The 21,834-nt window shown below is 36.8% G+C and overlaps 1 protein-coding gene across 2 annotated transcripts in view; it reads left to right on the top strand.

The window, feature by feature from the left end:
- The window catches only part of LOC124110919 (IQ motif and ankyrin repeat domain-containing protein 1-like), a 354,922-nt gene that overhangs the window by 103,482 nt on the left and 229,606 nt on the right, over positions 1–21,834 (top strand). The window contains exon 1 of one of the 2 annotated variants that reach the window (XM_046470398.2): positions 3,204–3,245. The exons of the other annotated variant lie outside the window; for it this stretch is intronic. The gene's annotated coding sequence lies outside the window, so the exon portion shown is untranslated. Of the gene's footprint in view, positions 1–3,203; positions 3,246–21,834 lie in introns of those variants that run through there. 2 annotated transcript variants of the gene reach the window in all.

Below are 21,834 nucleotides of genomic sequence, written 5' to 3'. Positions count from 1 at the left end.
CACTGACAAGCTTTGTTTGTTTTGATTGCTGCAAATACATTGTATCGGTCAATCACTGTAATAGGCAATTAACTGAGTTGACACTGATTAATCGAGGATTAATTACTGAGAACATCTTGTTAATTTGAGTAAAATGTGTTTACAACTTTACATAAATACCTTGCATCATCGATGTACCTCATTATCCTCACAATGCTACGATACGTAACCTCAGACAAGAAGCGAAAGCGTGACAACAGCCAGTCGACCGATTCAAATCGGTCGAGCGGATCTGCCAAACCCTCAAAGTCTGAATGATCATTTTGTAAGTCGTGGCTAACGACTTTCACTTGGTTGACATACAATGAGGATTTGCAGATTTGATTGTTTTCAGTAGCTAGTCGTATATTGAATCTTGATTGACCGCCATTTTGCTTTCTGTGACGATCGATATCAAATTTTTTTATGGTCAATAATTAAGAACAGATGAAAAAAGTATTCAAATAACTATTGCTATTAACGATATTTTAGTATTTATGATTATATTATCTGTCTTGTTTTTAAATAATCTTTAGTTTAAAAAAAATCTTATTTGTTATTAATTGTCAGGTGAATTAAACAATTTAAATTGAAACAATTCATAATTCATCATATTATGAATACGTAACAACTTGTAATGTGTGTGTAAAAAGTCGTACTAAAATACGCTATTTGCAGGGGGCGTGGCCTAAATGCAAATGTCCGATTGGGATTTTAAATTTTCCGGACCCCTGTGCCATACTATATGTTTATAAAATATTCAAATGTTTAATTACTCCATTATGTCTTCTGGGATAAGCCCTTGTTTGATGAGCATATCTTTTGTTGCCATTGCCAATCCAATATCAAGAATCATCAAACCGATATCATAACCATTAAAATCTAGCTTGGGTGGTGTGGCTTTATATATCATTTGAGCCATACGGGCATAGCCAATGGCCAAGCCGCTGACCACCGCTGAATGATACGTTGCGTTCACCAACATTTTACCATCTGTAACTGGATTAGTCATGCTTTTATAATATTACATGAGGGTTTAACTCTAATTGAACTTGTGATGCATTCGCTTACCAAAAATTATTGAGGAATTACCCTTCTGAGTGTTTTTAGCAAAATATTTATTTCTATTATTAATAAAAGGCTTACTTTTTGGTCAGATTCATTAGATAAAATTTCGAAAGGACAAGCAGGTTTTAGACAAGGGTATTAAACCTCGGATAATATTTTCGTACTTAATGCGATTATTCACAAATACATGCAGAGAAAAGGTGGAAAATTTTATGCAATTTTTGTTGATTTAAAAAAAGCTTTTGATTCTGTAAACAGAAATATAATGTGGTCATTGTTTCTTTCAAATGGGGTGAGTAATAAAATGGGTAAACTATTTATCAAAATGTAAAGTCATGTGTTAAAAATCGGGGAATATACTCTGATGTCTTCACATGTAACATTAGTGTATGCCAAGGCTGTATTCTTAGCCCCTTCCTGTTCTGTTTTTTCATCAATGAACTGGCTGCACAAATTAAGGAAAATTGTACTGATGGTATACAGCTGCATCCAGATATTGTTAAGATATTTCTGTTGCTTTTTGCTGATGATATAGTCCTGTTCTCTAGTACGATAAAAGGTTTACAGAATTTGATAGATCAACTGGAGCTGTACTGTTCTAATTGTAAACTCCAAGTGAACACTGAGAAAACGAAAGTGTTAGTTTTCAAAAAGGGAAATAAACTATCAAGTAGGGAAAAATGGTTCTTCAACTCACAACCGTTACAAATTGTCACTTCTTATAAATATCTGGGGGTAACCTTCACAGGCAGATTATCGTGGAATTACCACACCAGTAATGCAGCAATGCAGGCAAAAAAGGTAATAATGGAAATCTTACATAGTTTAAAAACTTTCACTGATCTTTCATATCAAACCTTTTTTAAAATATTTGATACAAAAATTACTCCCAATTCTTTTATATGGAGCAGAGGTCTGGGGGCATACTGAATACAGACCTATTGAACTGGTCCATCTATATGCTTGTAAACAATTCCTTGGCGTAAAAAACTCTACATCGAGTGTTATGGTATATGGTGAATGTGGACGTGTACCACTTTACATATTTCAACATATTAGAATTCTCAAGTATTGGTTCAAGATTCTTAAAATGCCTATTGATAGATTACCTAGAAAATGTTACAATATGATGTTATTGTATGAAAAACATGGAATCCGTAATTGGGTATATGATGTTAAGTCGTTATTAAATGATTGCGGCTATGGGTATGTTTGGCATAATCAATGTGTATCAAACAATCCAGATTTATTTTTAGTATCTTTACGCCAAAGACTTAAGGATATATACTTGCAAAAATGGGCATCGCATGTTTTAAGTTCAGAAAAATGCAATTATTACAAGCTTTTCAAGACAACAATTTCCCCAGAATACTATTTGTTTGACATCAACTTTAAAAGGTTTAGAATACATTTAGCACAATTTAGATGCAGCTCTCATAGACTTAGGATCGAACTAGGCAGGCATAGAAACATAGACCGAGAATTGAGAATTTGTGAGCAATGTGATTTAAATGTGAGTGAAGATGAGTTTCATTTTCTGTCAGTTTGTCCAAAATACGACCACCTAAGAAGAAAATATATTGATCTGCCTGGTTATGTACATCCCACTCTACAAAAATTTACAACGATCATGTCAACAACTGATAAAGATACTCTAAAAAATCTATCAATGTTCATTTATCATGCTATGTTAATTAGAATATGACCTGTTAAACAGATCTGTAACCCCCCTGAAAACAGAATTGTACTATAGGTCTGAGGCCTTTCAGTATGGAATAAAACTTATCCTATCCTATCCAATAGCTTGTTGTGATTGTGTAATCAGGGGTGGTGTTTTCTCTTCTCCGGTCTTTTAAAACCATACCGCTGCTATAGCAACAACCCCTAGTACATAGGGAGCCCAAGTTTAAATCGGACGACTATGTTCAATATTTGAATTGTATATTAGTTTTGACTTCCTCGCTAGCACACCCTTCCTACCAGCTGCGACATTTCGAGGATTCTTAGTCACTCTGGCTTGTTGTGCAATCGCTGGTATTTCCTCATTCCACAATCTGTTGAGCAATCGGTGTTATTTCCTTGTTCACTTGTGGTGTCACTTGAGTCTCCATTTTTAGTAAGTGGGCACGTATGTTTAAATTGACGTTATTAAAGCTGTGGTAAGTGGCGCTAAGAACATTCTATATCTATGATAAAACTCACAGCTTACTGCGCTTATAGCGTGTTCGATGAATAGGTCTTTCTTGAGAGATTCGCACAAATACGGGCGGTGTTCTGCCGGAGAAACGTACTAACTACGACTGTGTATAGTTGTAACATAACCGACCCTATTGTTTTAGTCATGGTAGCTCCCACTCTAGACTCGTAACACGCATACAGTTTTTTAATTTCTTCATCAGTCATGTTATCAATTTGTTCGGTGGTATAATTTTCCCCAAAATATTGGGAACATTTTCCACCGGCTACCAAAGCCGCGTTTTCTTTCTCTATGTTTATCTGTATGTTTATCTGTATGTTGATCTACATGTTGATCAGGTTCTTTGAGCATTTGTTCGATAAGTTCATCGCATTCCATAATGTAATACCTAAGGAGATATTAAAGTCTAACATTATAAAATATGGCATATCCAATACACCCTGAAATAATAAACTGTTGTAAAAGATTGAGAATTTCAAACCACATTATTACATAATAACCGCTAATGTTCAATTTATTGTATTTTTGCTATATTTGCTAAATTTTGCTATATTTGCTAAATTTTGCTATTTTTGCTCAGCAGTTGCTATATTTGCTAATATTTGCCATATTTTTGCTTAGCAGTTGCTGTAATTTTGCTCAGCAGTTGCTATTTTTGCTATATTTTTGCTAAGCAACTGCATAAGCAGCTGGTTGATCAGTTTTTAATACAAGTTTACAGTGGTTCGTTTCCGCTAACAGTTTTCTGACTTTATCCCGTTCAGGCTTGGTATAAATAACATCCTTTTCATGTACTCACTCCTCAAATGAATCTCGGTCTTTGCAATGAAACAGTGCTACCCATTTGGTCTGCTCTCTCAGATCTTTCAGGACAGAGTTGTATTTTTGAGTAATCACCCAAACGCTATGCTGAGCATGTCTTCCGGAGAATGCTAAATACGAAAGCATATCTTTCTTTTTGGTAAGTTCTTTACTCGCACTGCAGTCGTCTATTATGAAAAGGGTTGATTCTCCTTTGTATTTTTAGTGACATACTCATAAGCAGTCTTGTAAACGATCGCCCGGATCAACTTTGTACACTCCCGGATTATTCATTACCCAATCTCTCGATAGGTATGTTTTATTAACGCTTATAGTCGGGCACAAAATAATAATATGGTCAAAAACATCCTGATAATGACTTTGTAAAATATCTAGAATAAAAGCTGTTTTTCCACAACCCGTTTGCCCGCAGATGATAGCGCAGTGCGGTTCTTTAGGTAAAAGATTATTAATAGATCGCTTGCACAAATCTTCCATTCTGTATATCAAGTTGCGCGTCCATAATCACGTACAAATATATGTTTAATTTACCAGCCGCTTCGAAGAGCTTCATTATTTGTATACTAACACCCCCACTAGCATTTTCTATTCTCGGCCCACTACCGTGTAGTTGGTCATCATCTGTGGTTCACATGTTGAGCCATAGCGCATACTTCGTGGTAAGGAATTCAGCCATCGATACATCCCCGAGAGTTAGATCTTTCACGACCTCGTTAACTTCTGCGCTTCGTTTTATATTATTTTTAATCTCATCCCACTGTTGATATGATCGCATGCCTTGACTATATAGTTGATTAGGCACGCCCTCGATAGTCAGTTCTACTTTTCAGGCCACAAAGTTGCGACTAAATTGGTCGCCATGGCGATCTAATTTTGTATTTTGCGACTGGTATTTTCATGTCAGTCGCCAACTGGCTCCTTGTCTTTAATTAAGTTTGGCGACTAAATATCTCTTGTCATAAGATATCATAAAAGATTGTTTTTAATATAAGTGTGGTAACTTCAGTGAAAAAAATCGATATCAGAACATAATAACATCGACAAAATCACTGTTGGACATGTGTTCTGTTTTCGCTTTCGATATGAAGCTCCATACCTGGAATGAAGGAAGCACTTTCCGTTATTAAGTAATGCACTAACGATGTTAAGAGTTTAGTACCCACGCATGCGCTGTACGACATCCGCCCAGGTGACAGCTAAGGCGGTCGTTTCGCCGTTCAAAAACACGAAGTGTTTTTCTATATTTGCGCAAGTCAAAACAACAACAAATCGTTGTCAATCGGCAAATGATGAATACCGTATTTTCTTTAGTAATAAACATCGTGTCCGAGCCGAGAATTTAAGGCGACGAAAGCCGAGATGTCATTTGACTTACATTACACGCGATCGCACGAAAAGATGGAAATAATAACTTAGATGTAAGTTTGATTACTTTTAGATATATTTTTGTTGAATTTATTTATTACTTTGTATAATATATTAAAGATTTGTTTAAAACGTCTTTATTTTGCTCTTTGACATGTTGGATGTGGACCCGTTGTTGAAATGTGTGTCCGAGAATTATATTTTCAATAACATCGCGGGAAATAGTGAATAATTTTTTGATTTATTGATAAAAATATGATAAATTGATATGGAATACGTATTTCAGACATTGTGAAATGTGATAGATTTAATAAATGAATGATATTATAGGTAGGTCCATACAAATATATACTATTTTGACGTGACTACGGCTTGGCCGGAAAACCGGCCTACGGTGTTGAAAGAGATAAACACATAGATCCATTAATTATTTGAAGTTTTATTTTGAAATTATTTGGGCAAGTAAAAATAAAATCAGGGCAAGTGAAAATTGTCTTTAAACTTGTCCGATGGCAAGTGAAGTTTTTTTTAAATATCCACCCCTGAAAAAAATTCGAAAAGATCTACCAAGCGCAGAAAAAAACTTACACCGTAGATATATCTACCCCTTAAGCGAAGTCCGGCAAACGAACAGGTGATGAGAAACTTGGTCAGTACAAATTCGAAATTTGAGATAAAAAATCACCAGACATGTTGATTTACCGTTTAAATTGTATTTTTGTGTTCTGCTAGGCATTGTTTTATATCCAGGGATTAAGATTACCATGTGTATCTTCTCGTAAACTAAGCCGGACACAGCAATCAGCTGTACACACAATTTCTTGGAATTTACCGGTGATTCAGTCAAGTCACACCCAATGATATAACTTTACAGGGTTTTAATGCAAGGATCGGCAAAAAATGTACCTGAAACTTCTTCTTTTTATCAGGAATAATATATTCCAATATCTTGTTAATTTAGATGCAGCTTTTACTAAACATATTTGAAATAATAATAACCCTAAGCGAAGCAGCTGATTGCTATTACCGGGTATTACATGGTTTTACATGGAACACACAGTCTGACCAGTCACCGTCAAGGCTCCCGTGCATGTGATCGCGTGAATTATGAGTTGACATAGAATCGTCCAACAAAAACAAATATGACTTTTAACGAGTCAAAGTATGGCATTTATGACAAATGTATCCATTCTCTGTCAACTAAAGTTCGTTTCAAGGCGTCAATAGTGGTAATCTGACCGTTGTTTCTCTTAATAACCGTTAGTTAGATCTTCCGATCGCTTCACACACGATTTCGCCGAAATAAATTAAAACAATATTAAAAGTAATTTTGAATAAAATTAATGAAATAAGTTACTAACATAAGTCCAGATATACAAAGAACACTTTTTAAAGTCAGACAGTGTAATTACATGATTTATTTGCGTACTTCAGTATGGATTTGTTGACATGGTATTTCCGGTGTTACGTGCTCACGGTAATGTCTTTCCATGGGGGAAAAACATCAAAACTCATTATTTCGTGTATAATGCGCACTCCCTTCTACACAGCTGTGTTTTTTTTGGAAATAAATGCGCAGTATACTCAAGATAATACGGAATGCTTTGAATGGCGAAGCTGACACGGAAGTTTCGTCGTCTGTCGACACGTTGGGTGCAGGCTAAAACGGCACCTCAGCAAAATGTCACCGATTTCTCTGGTGAAAACGGCACCGCATTTGGAGAAAACGGCTACTATGTGTCGGGCGAATTCGGAACCTCTATGTTTAATAACGATAACAACGATTTGTGTAGTAATATATAGGGTTTATTTACATGGTATTTGATGTATTGAGTACATCTGAAGCCGTTATGTGAATTTCCGATAGGTTTGGTACTCTCATTTCTTCAGCATCTTCTGATTGGAAACTGACATGAAAGTTACCGATCACCTCTTCAATGACGGGAGCTACGCATTTCACACAGCGGAAAGGGAAGTCAGTACGGCAAATTTCTCTATAACGGGCCATAGAAAGTCTGGTTCCACTGGTCACAGTTATCACATGATACAGCATGTTGATTTTTTTTCTGTCATTCTTCTCGCATGCAACACATCGAAAGGCCATTGTGAATAATTGTGATCTGACAGCACCATGTTAGGCCTCTTAAATACAGTTTCAGCTTAAATTGAGTAAAGGTACTTAAAACTTCAAAGCGTATAGTGAATAAAAGTCGGTGAGTAAATTGGAGTAGGGGGCTAATTTCTTATTTGTTTTATTTCACAATTATTTGTGTTTGTAAGAGACGATGTGAGTTTAATTTCTGATATCTTTCGTCAAAGCATGTTATGTTTTCACCATAAGTTGAGGTGCGTATAAGCTAAGTTGGATTATAGTTGGAGCAGAGGCTAATTTCTAATGTAAACTTGTTTTAACATCTCACAATTATTGGCCTTTGCAAGTTACAATGTAAGTTTAATATCATTCATTTGACCAAGGTAAAAAAAATAATAAGGTGCCGTTTTCGCTCGAGTCGAGGTGCCGTTTTCGCCCGGTGACGTTTTGCTGAGGTGCCGTTTTCGCTATAACCCGACACGTTCGATGAACCAAAACCTGCAACTGGCACCAGTAAACTGTCAGATGATGTTACTGACACAATGTTCTAAAGCTTGTTTGTCTGAAAAACTCAAAAGCTTCAACAACACGTCAACAGTTGTTGTTCATGATATAAAACTGATTATTCAAACTAATGGATTTTTTTTTTGTTATGCAGAAAGCTCAGTTAAATTACAAGTCATTACTTTTGGCTCCTTACATTTTGTCTTGGCTCCTTGAAATTCTATTTGGCTCCTTGAAAAAAATTTTTAGGAGCCAAGTGGCTCCTTTGAATTTTTGTTAACTTTGTGGCCTGCTTTTGTAATATTGGGGTTGTAGAACTTCTTGGTATCTCTTTGAAATGCTTCAGAGGGGTCCTTGAACAACATTAAAATACCCTTCAAAGATCTAGCAGGGACGTTTAGATTAATATTCCACGTCGTACCTCTTGTGTTCCTGGTGATTTTTGGTGTCGAAGCACGCGATCGTACAAAATGGCTAAACTTCTGGTATACTGGTTACTAGGGATGCTTAGAAGGACATGTGACTATCTAGTAATTCAAAGTCGAGAGGAATATAGAATTGGTTACCTAATGCATCAGCAACAGCCTTATCTCCTACAATGGTATTATCGCCATTATCAGCACCCACATGCAGTCTCAATTCATTCTGATTACAAATACCTTGGTAATGTAAATTTTCCCGTTCTTTAGCCATTCTCCAGAGATCCATGTAACAGAAATATACATCGCTGTCGTCAATACTCAAAACTTCATTACCGCTAATTTTAATCGCAATTTTCTTAACAATCGCACAACCTATGTTCTGAACGAGCTCTCTGCTAGCATTGGGAGAATTCAAACTAATTGTAAATGATAGTCTGGCAGTTCCCGGAACTAACACATCGTGTGCGCCGAGATTAGGAAAGCGAACCAGAAGTGTTTGATTCTGATCAATGGTACTCGGGTTATTAGTTATAGTTACAGACTGACGAATTGCTTTGACCCCTAATGGATCCCGAAGTCTACGTTGTGGGTTTTTCGAAGACATTGTTATATTGTTATATTGAAATTATGTAACCTTATGTTTAGTATAAAAATGGATGATTTTAATCTAGATAACTTTGATAACCCGAGTACATTGAAGAGTATACTGATGAAACCAGCTTTATGAATCTTAACGATGAACTTTCGAAACCAGCTGTTAATAATTATTACGATGCCTTAAAATCTCCTATTGGTCGTGATTATTCAAAGTTTACAATAGATAGTAAAGGAATATTGCGACTGCTCGCTTTCGGATTGATCTTATGAATTCCCCGTACTCGTAAGCCCCTAGCCTTGTCTACGATAGCCAGTAAACATGGCATCAACACTGTTCGTAATGAATTAGGTTTTGTAGATTACTCACGAGCAAAACTTTCTGCGAAGACTACTAAGGTCCTTAAGACTGTGCGTGCTGAACTCTGTGCCATAGATAAAAATAATTTGGAAGAAAGCTCGAAGCGGGCCTCGGACTGATTTGGCGAAATCTTGACCACCATTGATGATCTTCCGTTACAGGTACCACCATCCTCAGGGTTCAGTATTAGGGAATTACGAGGCCTTGACAAGGCAATGCAAACAATGCAGGGGAGAACTCATCAATAATATAACCAAGCTATCTGAACTCGACAAGCATATAGCTTATGAGAAAACAAAACTTGAACAGGCTGGTGATGAATTCAGTAGACGCTGCGTTGTGGAAAGATTGCTTAACTTAGAAGATGATAGATCGGCCCGCCTCGAAGCAGCTTCGAGTAATACAAAGGCACTTCGTACACAAATCTGTCGAATTTGAGAAACTATCAATCAAGTCCTCAAAGATGATACTACACTGGCAGATAAAATTAAAACATTGTTCAGAGAACAGGGGATAACCATTGCCAGTATTTTAACCGCATAGAGATTTGTTATATCGACTTTGACTCTCGCGTTAACTGGTGGCAGCGGACCACCCACACCACCTAGTGATTATAATGGCATAAAAGAGTGGATAGAAAAGCATTTAAAAGCATTAGGATTAGCGCTGGGAAAGCCGCATCTGCACTTCCCGGTATAATAGGGAGTATTGTTTCCTGGCTCTTGAATTTATTAGCTAAGACCACCACTTGGCTTAGTCAAAACTTGTGGGCACTGATCGTAGCAATTGCAGGGCTGTTGTACTTATCCGTTAAAGACTATTTATCCAAATCATGAGTAAACCAGCCGTGACTCCACCTTCTATAAGCGCTGTTTTTTCAGAGATATGTTGTTGATTTTTAGCGGCAATATGTGGTGGCACTTGTGGTTGTGCGTCAGTAGATGCGTCAGTTGGTGACTGTGGCTTGACTATTCCCGTTTCGCCTGTGTTTGTTTGCATTATTAATTCGGTGTTAATATCTGAATTTATACCTGTTTTTTGTTGATTGGTAGCAATAACAATATTATTATTATAGCCGATCACTTGACCGATCTTAAGTTCCATATTACTCGGAGACATGTATAGTACTGCCCCATAAATGTAGTCTACTTTGGATTGAGCGTACTGTAATACATCTTGATAATGCTTTATAGAAGATGGTATGTCAACTGGTGAATTAATAGCGTCCTCTACGTTTGCGACAAACTGTTTTTGTGCATCGAGCGCCGTCCCAGAACCAATTATTCCTTTTCGTGTTTGTGATTGTGCACCAAGAATTGCCCATACATAAGTTCTTATTGATTCATTAACTCTTACAACTGCTGGGTTAGTAAAACTATTTTCTGTTTTATCATAAAGAAATTCATTCCAAGCTTTTGCTGTATTGTTTAGTTGCACAAATTTTGTAACAATATAAGCTAAACCACTCTTAAAACTCATAAGATCTCCTTTCCAATCGTTCCTTTCAAGTTCCCAGCCATGATTAAGATTATGCAAAAATTGTAAAAAGATTGATTTTCTGTAACAATTTAAATGGATTGAATGGTTGATTTTGTTTTTTTTAACTAAATCATCACTTTCTTCTTAAACAGTTTTTTGTCCACTGTACGGAGCACCTAGGCAGTGGTTAAGTCCTTTAATACGCCAATCTTTACTCGTAGAAATATTAAATTCCTGACAAATACGCTCATACGCAAACCTATTGTACAGATTATTTGTGGAATTCTATGGTCGATCCTGTGGTAATGGGGAACTAATTTCTTTAAGTATACGTCTAATCTGATAGTACACGTGAAATGATAAAACAGACTTATTTAGTTCAAATCCTGGGGCATCCTGTTGTGGCGCACCATACAGCAAAGTTTAACTGGTTCTGCCAAAATTGCATTGGATTGTGGAACCAATCATGCATCATTTTCCCACCCATTGTTGCCGTGGCCCTGTATTTTTCAAAGATATCAGGGAATTTAACAAAAAACTTAGCACAAGAGGCACTTACTAAAATCGACTGATTAGTAATGTAAGTTGATTTCATATTTAAGTTATAATATAGTATCTTTGTATATTTAATATGTATGTTACACTCCCGGGAATAACAAATGGTCAGTCTATTCAACTGCTTCATACTATCGATAACTCAGCTGGGCAACTTGAAGTCACTCTAAGCGATGTAATGTATTACCCGCATTGGACCAATATAAGTGATGCGAGAAGAAATATTCAGATATCTATAAATAGAAAACAACACATTATACCTGATGGGTATTACAGCGTTTGCTCACTCAATGATGAATTTTTTAAGCCTTTGGGAGTTAGTCTCACACAAAATGAGTCGACTGGGATGCCGATTTTAAAAAGTGGAGAAAAGGATTTACTTCTTGCCCCAATCTTAGCAGAAACACTTGGACTTAATAGAGGAGGAGTTGTAATAATACCACCCAACGAAACTTCGCATGGAGTTCAATTGCCTAATTTAGTTCCCTATAAAGAGTTGTGCATCCATCTTGATCAGATAAGTATGACGGATAATATTCAACTCGAAAGTCCTTCAACTCTTCTAAGAGCTCTCCCAGTCAAAGATGAGAAATACGATAGCGGTAAAACGGAATCTTTCTCATCATTACAATATAAAAAATTAAGTTATACGCTTTACACTTACAAGATAATGTATACAAGCGGAAAGAAGTTACATTCACAGGTAATCTAGTAGATTTAAGCGATGTCGACGTTAGTAGACTCAATAAAAACACTTCATACAATCTTACTCGCAACGATGATAATAAATGGACTATGGTCGAAGCAAAAATTGAGTGGCTACTGAATATCATCATTACCCCACCATATGTGATGATGGGTAAGGGACATCAATTAACTAAGATAATAAATAGTGGGATCGTACTCGGGGCTTATATCACCTCAAAACGAAAAAGTGTGTTAGTCGCTCCCCTGCCAGAAAACCAAGGTCATATGTTATTGATTCGTCCGGCACCGGGTCAATTAAAATGTTACTTTAAATTTTGTTACTGAATTCAATGATATTAAAGAAACTTGAAAGCTATACCTGCTCTTTCTACACTTATTATTGAAGTCTTGTTTGCCTTCGAAATATTACCAGGTCTATCAATTAAATGGCTTAAGAAACACGAGCGTCGACGTTGCAGTATTATTTATATGGGAGTATCACCCGTTGCAACCCTTGAGGGGGTCCAAATTAATAAAGGTGATAGCATTTCTCTTACTAAGATATTTATGCCGTATAATATACATTTAATAAGGCTGATGTATACTCTCAAAACATTGAAGCAAGATCAATTAAACACTATTATATAATATAATAATATACATTATGGGTTTATATCCTGTGCTCGATGAAGCATCTGAAAAGATGGAAACTGTTGATGGATTTCGATTACCGTATTATCTTGAGTATAGTAAGCACCCATGTATAATGCGCACCCCCCTCTAGCGGGTTCAATATTTTGGAAAAAAAAGAAATTTGAATATTATGCGCAGAAAAAAATTTCACTGTACCCCTTCAGCGAAGTCTTGCAAACGAACGGGTCATGAGAAACTTCGTCAGTACAAATTCGAAATTTGAGATAAAAAATCACCAGACATGTTGATTTACCGTTTAAATCGTATTTTTTGTTCAGCTAGGCATTGCTTTATATCCAGGGATTAAGATTACCTTGTGTATTTTCTCGTAAACTAAGCCGGACACAGCAATCAGCTGTACACACGTTTTCTTGGAATCTACTGGTGATTCGGTCAATACACACCCAATGATATAACTTTACAGGATTTTAATGCAAGGATCGGCAAAAGTTGTATCTGAAATTATTTTTTTATCAGGAATAATATATTCCAATATCTTGTTAATTTAGATGCAGCTTTTACTAAACAAATTTAAAATAATTATAACCCTAAGCGAAGCAGCTGATCGATATTGCCGGGTATTATTTTTTACATGGAACCAGTCTGACCAGTCACTGTCAAGGCTCCGTGCACGTGATGGCGTGATCGCGAGAATTACGTGTTGACATAGAATCGTCCAACAAAAACAAATACGACTTTTAATGAATCAAAGTATTGCATTGATGATATATGTATCCATTCTCTGTCAACTAAAGTTCGTTTCAAGGCGTCAATAGCAGTAATCTGACCGTGGTTGCTGTTAATAACGGTGAGTTGTGCGATCTTCCGATCTTTTCACACACGATTTCGCTGAAATTAATTAAAACAATATGAAAAGGAATTTTGAATAAAATTAATGAAATAAGTTACAAACGTAAGTCCAGATATACAAAGAACACTTTTTATAGCCAGACAGTGTAATTACATGAAAAATTTGCGAACTTCAGTATGAATTTGTTGACATGGTATTTCCAGTGTTACGTGCTCACGGTAATGTCTTTCCATGGGGAAAAAACATCAAAACTCATTAATTTGTGTATAATGCGCACCCCCTTCTACACAGCTGTGTTTTTTTAAAAAAAGTGCGCACTATACTCAAGAAAATATGGTACATCAAATAAGCAACATAAAACATCTAATAGAGAAGGAGAGGGAGTTGAGACTTGGATTGTATAAAAGGTATCGCAGAGCCGTGAATGCTCTCGACGGAGTTGACACTGTGCTTGTAACAGCTGGCAGGGGACTCGGTGTAGCCGGTGTTGGTTTATTATCAACTATAATCGCCGCGCCTATCGTACTTGGTATGGAAATAGGCGCCGGAGTCTCAGGACTGGCAGGAAAAGAAATAAAATTTATTTCTCATAAGTTGCAAAAGAAAGCATTAAAACATGATAATATTAGGATACTCGCCGAAGCAAAGTTGATCAGCATTGAGGATCATATTTCAACAGCAATGGCTGATTGTAAGATATCCGAGGAGGAGTTTCGTTTAGTGTTGTCAGAACTCACCAAATACAACACAATGAAGCAGGAGATTCGATCCAATTCTCGTAAGACTAATGGTATTAGTGAAGAGGAGAAAAAAAGTTCATAGAACATAGGAGACAACAAGCGTGTCAATTATTCCGTGCCAAAACCAAAGAACTGGTTGGAGATTAAAAATAGATTGTTCAGGCCACAAAGTTGCAACTAAATTGGTCGCCATGGCGATCTAGTTTTGTATTTTGCGACTGGTATTTTCATGTCAGTCGCCAACTGGCTCCTTGTCTTTAATTAAGTTTGGCGACTAAATATCTCTTGTCATAAGATATTAAAAAAGATTGTTTTTAATATAAGTGCGGTAACTTCAGTGAAAAAAATCGATATCAGAACATAATAACATCGACAAAATCACTGTTGGACATGTGTTCTGTTTTCGCTTTCGATATGAAGCTCCATACCTGGAATGAAGGAAGCACTTTCCGTTATTAAGTAATGCACTAACGATGTTAAGAGTTTAGTACCCACGCATGCGCTGTACTACATCCTCCCAGGTGACAGCTAAGGCGGTCGTTTCGCCGTTCAAAAACACGAAGTATTTTTCTATATTTGCGCAAGTCAAAACAACAACAAATCGTTGTCAATCGGCAAATGATGAATACCGTATTTTCTTTAGTAATAAACATCGTGTCCGAGCCGAGAATTTAAGGCGACGAAAGCCAAGATGTCATTTGACTTACATTACACGCGATCGCACGAAAAGATGGAAATAATAACTTAGATGTAAGTTTGATTACTTTTAGATATATTTTTGTTGAATTTATTTATTACTTTGTATAATATATTAAAGATTTGTTTAAAACGTCTTTATTTTGCTCTTTGACATGTTGGATGTGGACCCGTTGTTGAAATGTGTGTCCGAGAATTATATTTTCAATAACATCGCGGGAAATAGTGAATAATTTTTTGATTTATTGATAAAAAAATGATAAATTGATATGGAATACGTATTTCAGACATTGTGAAATGTGATAGATTTAATAAATGAATGATATTATAGGTAGGTCCATACAAATATATACTATTTTGACGTGACTACGGCTTGGCCGGAAAACCGGCCTACGGTGTTGAAAGAGATAAACACATAGATCCATTGATTATTTGAAGTTTTATTTTGAAATTATTTGGGCAAGTAAAAATAAAATCAGGGCAAGTGAAAATTGTCTTTAAACTTGTCCGATGGCAAGTGAAGTTTTTTTTAAATATCCACCCCTGAAAAAAAATCGAAAAGATCTACCAAGCGCAGAAAAAAACTTACACCGTAGATATATCTACCCCTTAAGCGAAGTCCGGCAAACGAACAGGTGATGAGAAACTTGGTCAGTACAAATTCGAAATTTGAGATAAAAAATCACCAGACATGTTGATTTACCATTTAAATTGTATTTTTGTGTTCTGCTAGGCATTGTTTTATATCCAGGGATTAAGATTACCATGTGTATCTTCTCGTAAACTAAGCCGGACACAGCAATCAGCTGTACAGACAATTTCTTGGAATTTACCGGTGATTCAGTCAAGTCACACCCAATGATATAACTTTACAGGGTTTTAATGCAAGGATCGGCAAAAAATGTATCTGAAACTTCTTCTTTTTATCAGGAATAATATATTCCAATATCTTGTTAATTTAGATGCAGCTTTTACTAAACATATTTGAAATAATAATAACCCTAAGCGAAGCAGCTGATTGCTATTACTGGGTATTACATGGTTTTACATGGAACACACATTCTGACCAGTCACCGTCAAGGCTCCCGTGCACGTGATCGCGTGAATTACGAGTTGACATAGAATCGTCCAACAAAAACAAATATGACTTTTAACGAGTCAAAGTATGGCATTTATGACAAATGTATCCATTCTCTGTCAACTAAAGTTTGTTTCAAGGCATCAATAGTGGTAATCTGACCGTTGTTTCTCTTAATAACCGTTAGTTAGATCTTCTGATTGCTTCACACACGATTTCGCCGAAATAAATTAAAACAATATGAAAAGTAATTTTGAATAAAATTAATGAAATAAGTTACTAACATAAGTCCAGATATACAAAGAACACTTTTTATAGTTAGACAGTGTAATTACATGATTTATTTGCGTACTTCAGTATGGATTTGTTGACATGGTATTTCCAGTGTTACGTGCTCACGGTAATGTCTTTCCATGGGGGAAAAACATCAAAACTCATTATTTCGTGTATAATGCGCACTCCCTTCTACACAGCTGTGTTTTTTTTGGAAATAAATGCGCAGTATACTCAAGATAATACGGAATGCTTTGAATGGCGAAGCTGACACGGAAGTTTCGTCGTCTGTCGACACGATGGGTGCAGGCTAAAACGGCACCTCAGCAAAACGTCACCGATTTCTCTGGCGAAAACGACACCGCATTTGGCGAAAACGGCTACTATGTGTCGGGCGAATACGGAACCTCTATGTTTAATAACGATAACAACGATTTGTGTAGTAATATATAGGGTTTATTTACATGGTATTTGATGTATTGAGTACATCTGAAGCCGTAATGTGAATTTCCGATAGGTTTAGTACTCTCATTTCTTCAGCATCTTCTGATTGGAAACTGACATGAAAGTTACCGATCACCTCTTCAATGACGGGAGCTACGCATTTCACACAGCGGAAAGGGAAGTCAGTATGGCAAATTTCTCTATAACGGGCCATAGAAAGTCTGGTTCCACTGGTCACAGTTATCACATGATACAGCATGTTGATTTTTTTTCTGTCATTCTTCTCGCATGCAACACATCGAAAGGCCATTGTGAATAATTGTGATCTGACAGCACCATGTTAGGCCTTTTAAATACAGTTTCAGCTTAAATTGAGTAAAGGTACTTAAAACTTCAAAGCGTATAGTGAATAAAAGTCGGTGAGTAAATTGGAGTAGGGGGCTAATTTCTTATTTGTTTTATTTCACAATTATTTGTGTTTGTTAGAGACGATGTGAGTTTAATTTCTGATATCTTTCGTCAAAGCATGTTATGTTTTCACCATAAGTTGAGGTGCGTATAAGCTAAGTTGGATTATAGTTGGAGCAGAGGCTAATTTCTAATGTAAACTTGTTTTAACATCTCACAATTATTGGCCTTTGCAAGTTACAATGTAAGTTTAATATCATTCATTTGACCAAGGTAAAAAAAATAATAAGGTGCCGTTTTCGCTCGAGTCGAGGTGCCGTTTTCGCCCGGTGACGTTTTGCTGAGGTGCCGTTTTCGCTATAACCCGACACGTTCGATGAACCAAAACCTGCCACTGGCACCAGTAAACTGTCAGATGATGTTACTGACACAATGTTCTAAAGCTTGTTTGTCTGAAAAACTCAAAAGCTTCAACAACACGTCAACAATTGTTGTTCATGATATAAAACTGATTATTCAAACTAATGGATTTTTTTTTTTGTTATGCAGAAGCTCAGTTAAATTACAAGTCATTACTTTTGGCTCCTTACATTTTGTCTTGGCTCCTTGAAATTCTATTTGGCTCCTTGAAAAAAAATGTTAGGAGCCAAGTGGCTCCTTTGAATTTTTGTTAACTTTGTGGCCTGTTGTTTGATCACATTTCAATGAATGCTTACATAAGTCTATAATAATATCAAACCAACCAAATACAGTCATCAATTGTTTCTTTCCAATTTCTTAAAAGAGTATATAGTCTGGTCTCCTAGTAAAATGAATGAAGAACATAATATTTATATCTAACATTGCTTGTTTCTTTAACCAATCCTTGGCCACATCTTTAGATACTTTAGCCGCAGTGGCTAATTTTTGTATTGCTCCTATACCTTTCCAATATCTTCGTGGGCTCTCCACCCAAGTCTAGATGTCTTCACAGCTACTATGGGTTCAGCGTCAATAACTACAAACACAGATTCATTCAAGAGCTGTTTCTAACCGAACCAAGAATTGGAAGCAGATTACGCCCGACCGCTAGATTCTAGACATCGTGGCTCATCAGACGCAGATTTTGTCTAGTCGGTGGCAAGCTAGCGGCAGGAGATCTGGCCATCAGGAAGCTACTAAAGAAGCAAGCCATTTGGAGACATGGGGAGACTAACAAGACCATAGTTTTTATTCTCCAGTATTCCTAGTTCTGAAGAAGAATACGACTGAAATGAGGATGATAATCGACCTAAAGATACCTGTGCTTTCGCAATCAATGGTCCACGTTACGTGTTTCATGTCTTACCATTCGGGATATTAATAGCCCCTTTGCTATTTACCAGGATTACAGCGTCAGTCATCAGGGTTGCCACCTCCAGCTGGTACGAATCCATGGATACCTAGACGGTTTCCTGGCTGCTGACCCAAGAGGAAACTCAGTTACACAATGCAGAACATGCTATTTATGCTTATGACCTACCTATGCTTCCTAGTCAATCCCAAGTCCGAGACCACTCCGTTTCAAGACATCATATACATCATATGGAGGACACGTCTCTCAAAATCATCCATCCTCATAGCCACGGACAACACCACAGTAGTGGCTTACATCCAGAAACAAGGGGGAACCAGATACAGCTCCCTGATGACGGAGACTACATGACTGTTTGCCTTGGCAGACTCCATCAATTGCCGGATGGAAGCAAGACATATTCCTGTGAAACTGAACATCCTTGCTGACAGCCTTACCTGTCAGGGGAGAATAGTGGCAACAGAATGGACCTACATCCCCACCCGACCTTTACTTGGGACACGCCACACCTAGTCAGTTTGCATATTGCAATGCTTATTTTATAAACAAAATCAGTGTGCTGACTTAGGAAACCTAAAATGGAACAAATAAACAAGTAGCAAAATGGTTTAAGTCGAGTTATCGGCCAAAATGTGTCAAAAACAGGAAAAAATCACTCAATTTTCATTTTCAAAGTATTACAAAACTAAAGATAATGTAACCTCCATATTGACAATGATATCTCAAAATCTGCCTATATGCTTTAGGAGCTTATGAAAAATTCCACAATTAATATAGGTATAATATAATGTAATAAATGTGATCCCACCCCCCATCCTGTAAAAAAACCCACAAATATATAATAGCATATTTAAAAAATTATAATGACTCCACTAACATTCTTGTACACCAAATTGTTTTATTTGAACATATGAATCGTCAAAGTATCTTACACTTGAGAAATTTGATTTATCCAGTTTGACGGACAAAATGGCCTCCAAGATGGCCGCCAATACAGGAAAATGACAATATTTCGTCTTCACTAAGGAATGTAGGTGACATTTAAAGGTTAAAATTTAGGTTTCAACCAGGAACTCCATCTATCGTGTTCTTGTCATATATAAGATAATTTTCACTTATTTTTGGTACTTTTGATCATATTGACTTACTTGGAAGTGTCAATGTGAAGCACTTTTTTGCAATTGCTTCAATATTGTCAGTAACTCATTTACAAATCCATTAGTTTTCTCCAATACAGTGAGAAACATTTAGTCACTGCCACCACTGTCACTGTCACTGTCACTCAAGCCTTCAGGCTCATCATCGTCTGCAGAGTTTTGGCAACCAGAGCAGGTGCAGTGTTCAGTATGTGGCAGTCCAGATCTGTCACTACAGATGAGTGATATATCTGCAGCCATATTGTCATCTTATGGCTCTCAACATGAGTTGCTTGAAAGCATCTTCTAGTGGGAACATTGTAGCTCCCTTGTCAGTGTTGGACATAGCCTAGGTCATCCAGGGTGTTCAAAAGTATAGCAGGAGGACGAATGGTCTGGCAGAGTTAGGGGGCTCAATCCAAACTGACAAGCTCTTCAACATTTCAACATGTGTCAGCAATATTGAGAAAGCTGTCTTCTTTGAATTTATAACCAGACATCACCATAAGAATATTACATTTCACAATGTTCTAGATCCAGGGAATACCCAGTCTTGATTATCTCAACTCAGTGCAATTATGCCATTGAAACTTGGGTCCCAAGCAGTGTATTGTTAAGTGGCACAAGAATGTGAGTTCAAATAATTTTTATAAGATTTTATCCTTATCATTCTCTCAGCTAATTTGTAGTCATCTAATATGATCTCTGTTTTCATGTTAGAGGTGTGCACACTCCACCGACCCACCGACCAACCGACCCCTCTCTCTAACCCTTAAATAGTTTTGGTACTTGGTGTCTCTTGCCCTGGGATGCTTACAATATGACAACATCAACACCAAGCAAGATATTATATATGTCCGTTCACTTTGTATATTTCTACAATCTCTTGCTTGCTGCTGTATTTATCAAAGCAAAGTGATGAAATATTCAGGAAATCAAGTATTTAATGTTTTGACTGACATTGCACAACGGTTGACATATCTCTTCTGATTCTTCTTGATTATTGATGTAACAATTGTTACGACAGTAGATATATGTAAATGTAGATTGTGTTGACTCGCAAGTGGTAGGGGGTAACTAATGATTGACACCAATAACTATATTCCACACTTTTGGGATATTGAGCCCCTGACATGTGCTACATGTCATTAACATAAAGAGTTAAAACACACAAAGACTTTGTTCCTTTTAGTGACATAAATCCAAAACATGTTTACAGCTAAGTATGTTTAAAACTTTTTTTTATACCACAACACATTATTACGGTCTACAAATGTGGTAACATCTTACAGACATTACCCTTAGAATTCAGTATTGCAGCAGATAACAGCACAAAATATTTTTTGAATAGTTATAAAACATCAACACCATAGAACAACCAGTCTCAAATATCCGCCAATGCAGATTCTATTGGACGGAACAGCAGAATAGCCGTGAAAATTATATGTATAGATCACTGAAAATCAGTAAGAATTCCTGCCCTACCGATAACACCTGCCACTCACAAAATTTGCATAAACGTAAGCGTTGTATGTTGCCTTCCATGCAATGGTTGTCTTAAAAGAGACCAGAGAATCAAGTAATGGACCAGACAGAAAATCCAGTGACACGATAAAGCATTTACTGCTTTTTGTGGAAACCCTAAACCGATAATTTCATTTTGAATTACGTCTGCTGTGTACAAGTGCAGAAGTGTGTTTGGAACACAGCATTGGTACATAGCCACAATATTGTTGTTATGCCATGAGTATAGATATTTCTTGGTTATATCTCGGTCGTATTCCCGATGCACGTGAGTTCCATGCAAATTGAAATGCACATGCGTTCCCCCATTTCTTGCCCTATAAAAATCCACCCAGATCGGATAACATTCATCTGTTATTGAATTGCTACCACATGCCAAGATTGACAAGAAATCAGCAACACCAAGCTTGGACGAGTAGCCAGTGCATTTCATGTCCACGTACAGTCTCCAGCAATGGTACCAGACCACCAACACTACAGATGACCGACCACGTAGTGGAAGACCAAGGGTCACCACCCGACGTCAGGATTGTC

This window comes from Haliotis rufescens, unplaced genomic scaffold (genome assembly GCF_023055435.1).
Source record: "Haliotis rufescens isolate VD_foot unplaced genomic scaffold, xgHalRufe1.0.p SCAF_2, whole genome shotgun sequence".
Classification (NCBI taxonomy): Eukaryota; Metazoa; Mollusca; class Gastropoda; order Lepetellida; family Haliotidae; genus Haliotis; species Haliotis rufescens.
This window is presented reverse-complemented; position numbering and strand designations above follow the sequence as displayed.